Source organism: Vigna umbellata, chromosome 2 (assembly GCF_029865625.1).
Source record: "Vigna umbellata cultivar VRB3 chromosome 2, Vumbellata_1.0, whole genome shotgun sequence".
Lineage (NCBI taxonomy): Eukaryota > Viridiplantae > Streptophyta > Magnoliopsida > Fabales > Fabaceae > Vigna > Vigna umbellata.
In genome coordinates, this window is record NC_142166.1 from 45,305,850 (window position 1) to 45,309,970 (window position 4,121).

Sequence of the window (4,121 nt, forward strand, 5' to 3'; positions counted from 1 at the left end):
GTTCTCTTATTAATATATTTTACATTTTCTAATTAATTTTTTAGTTTTATATTGTTCAAGTTGATTTATTCGTCTATATTATTGGTCTAATTTCCTTTAATTACTTGTTTAACCATTTAATTTAAATATAGTATTTGATTTTTATTTTATTTTATCTTTTATTTCACAATTGCATCATGATTTTATTTTATCTTTTAATCATATATCATTTTTATACTCACGTCATTCACCATAATCTTTAATATATTGCAGTCATTACAAAATTAACATATAATTTATTTATTTTATTTATTTAATATTACACTCACTTTACGGTTAATATTTCCAATATTAATCTTGTATACATTCAATTTTTCTCATAATTGGGTTTAAATAAATTTTCAACTTAATTTAAGTTTATATTTATTTCATATTTTTTGGACGTTCATTCATATACTTTCTGGCATCTTCATTTATTTATGATTCTTTTATTTTCAATTTAATTAAACATTTTAAAACTTTTTATTTTCATTCACTTTTACGATTTCTTTCAATTTCTCATAGTCATTATAAATTTATTCATTTTTGTTTTAAATTATTTGAACACTTGAGTTTTCTTTATTTTAAAAAATCTAGTAATTCAAATTTTCGTTTTTATTTTACCACTGTTTTGTTTTATGATTAACAATTCATTGTCAAATAAACTTATTTTCTTTGCTATATTTTTTTTTTTTAAGAAAATGATGTATCGAAATAGGTACATATCAACAAATGTGTCCTTATGAGATTCGACACGAGTTAACTAACTTATTAAATTTTGATCAATATTTTGTACAATCAAAATGCTGTTTTCAAATAGCGTCATTGTTGGGACACCGTTGTGTTGTGTTACATTGCTTAACATCGCTTTCTTTTTTTCTTTAATTTCTTTTCATTTTCTTCTTTCTCTCTAATTTTTTAAAAGATTATATATATATATATATATATATATATATATATATATATATATATATATATATAAACAAAAACTAAAATAAAAATAGTGATAATATGTTGTTTTGTTTTAACCATAATTGCATAAACTTTTAGATCCTACTTGGTAGTGTGACAATGAATGTATATAAGGGTTTTGGTTAGGAAATACTTAACACTTATGATTCATCTTTCTTTTCTGGAAACCTACTTGGTGCACTTATTGACAGTCTATCATTGTTAGATGGTGCATGATCAGATATTCGAGGGGTGAATTAAGAGACTAAGAAAATTGCAAAAGGAAGGTGAGTAACCGAGAAAGAACTCTGAAGGAACTCGCCGCATAAGATATACTCACTAGCCGACTTGTATTCAAGTTCCTATCCAAATTCCTTGGATTAACGGGTGAAGATGCCAACATTTAAGGGAGTTCCAAGTAGTATCCTCTACGATCACTACAAAAATAACCAAAAATAGTGATAGATAAAATCTGTTGAAATCAACCATGTTGATAATGAATAATTTCTTACGTTTTATTGATGATATAAATTCGTCGATAATTTCATCATCGGTAACCATTACCAACGAATATTGGTTGTTGGTATTCGTCGATAATTAACGAAGAATATATCTATCGATAAGTGTCAGACAAAGATTAATGTAATTTGTATTTTATCTATCTTACATTCACATAATCATCAAACCTGCACAAAACAATAAATAATCAATACCCAAACAATCATACAATCCGACATATATTGAGATACATCTTTTGTACATAATTCAAATCTATTTTTTCATATATTGATTCAATATAAGCATATAAACTTATGTCTTGATTATGCTGAATATGTTTACAAAACCAATAAGTCATTAACTCATTTTCGATATTTAGTCTTCTAGTCTCGATTGTCGACCTTGGTTGGTAAAGGTACTTGCTAGGACATTCCGACACTTAAGTTAGTATTGTGTCGATAATTTGTTATCGAATAGGTGATATAGTTCAAAGAAACTCAACCCCTTTACATAAGGTGTTTCTTTATTTATGGTATTTCTTTTGGGCTTTTAGCCTTTAGTTGATTAAATAAGGCCCAATCATTAGTTAATATGATTTAGACTTTACTTTGTATTTAATTTTCATTTAGTTATGCTAAGTGTTGATTAGTTTTTTTTACTACTGAAGCGAGAGAATGCATGTGGACATTTGAGAGGTAAAGGATATCTTTATGCTGAGGGGTTGAGATGGGCAAGTAGTGTGGTTGAGAGGGCTCAATATTGATGGAAATGGCCCAGTAGTACATTAAGGATATGTCCATATTGAGAGGTTGAGTAATGTCTCTGAGGTTGTAGCCAAGTGGATGAAGTAGTACATTAACAATATCTTTATATTAAGAGTCCAAGTGGTGGTCAAAGACGAAAGACGAATAATACGTTAAAAGATGGAGTGATAGTTAAGAAGATCAAATAATAGTAAAAAATACCATAAAAAATTAAGTAGTAATCAATAGGGCCGAATGATTCAATTATAATCATAATGTTAAAACTATTAATATTTTTTTAATATTAGTTAATAAACTTGTTTAAATAAAATAACTCATTCAAATAAAAGTACAAATAAAAATTTAAAAAATAATGGTTTAAATCCTCAATTGATTCTCATATTTGTTGAGGAATCTCAAGTGTATCCTCTCGTTGAAAACAGTCTTAATTGAGTCTTAAATTTTGTAAAATCATAACAATTAAGTCATTTCCATTAAGTGGTCAGAAATGATGTTAAAAGATGTTGAGTTGTATTTTTTTTATAGAATGTGTCATTGTGTAGTAAATGTGTTTTATAATGATGATTTCCACATGCACAACAAGCACTAGCAACAGTGCAAGATACATAAGCAATTGAGATAACCGTGGAAACAATTCCAGAAGAAGTAGCCGCTGAGATTCCTGCCACGAAACAACAAGCCTATGAGGTTCCTAATCCAGGATCAACCATCAAAGAGTCAAAGAAGGAAATCACCCGCACAAAGGAGAAGCCCAAAATCGAAGAGACAGGAGGAAAGAGGCGTTGCGTTAGTGCTGGTGACGTTTCCAGCAACTCCAAGCGCCACAAATTGGTTTCACTTCGTGTCGTGACGAGGCAAACAAGCTCGCGTTTTTGGATCTTTGCTTCGTAGAGCTCAAGATGCGAAGATGGAGGTAGTGCGCGATTTGAGGGTTCTTCCTTACGATTAGGATTCATGAATTTGGAGTTTTTTGTGGTGTGATTTTGGGGTCTTTGTATTTCTGTTTTCTCTTTGCAGGTTTCAAATGGTTTGATGGAGAAGAGTGGAGATGATGGCGGGTTATGTTGAGGCGCGAAGAGCTTGAACGCTGGCCATGGTTCTAATTTGCCCTCCCAGTGGTAAGTCAATAAAGATGAAGACACGACCGACGATGGTTGACGGTGTCGTAGATGGGCGCCAATGGGTTGAAATTAGGAAGATTGGGCTGCCATGGATGGAAGGAAGAGCGTCAATGAAGGATGGAAGAGAGCTTCGAGCGACGTGGCGATGGTCACCACCGTCGATCGCTAAAATCTCTCTTTCTCTAAACCCTATTCAGTTCACAAATCCCTAATCTGAAGTGCACAAAATCCTAATTTATTATTTTAACTACAATGATCAATTACATGTTGTATGTCAAAAACTAATATACCATCTTAATTTGATTATTAATTCTACGTAATAAAACCATTAATATTAGCATATTTACTATGTAACATGTCAGCATCTCTTAACATCGTTTCTGCCTCCTCAACAGAAAAGACTTAATTATTATGATTTTACAAAACTTAGGATCAATTGAAACCGTTTTCAAGAAAGAGAGATTCCTTAATAAATATGAAGACCAATAGAAAATGTAAACAATAAATAATTATAAAATATATATTTAAAAAATAATAAAAACCATTATAAAATTTAATTTATCATAAAGGGAAATTCTACTAAGAAATGTTCCACTAAAAGGATTAACAATCACTAAAAAGCAATAGTTATAGATATAAAAATTTGAATAGTCATGCTCTGAAACCAGTCATTTTCTTTTGCTTATCACGGTAAAAAAAATAATTAGCACATAAATTAAAATTGTTCAAAATGTATATGAAAAACAAACTTTTTAAAACAGTCCAAAAA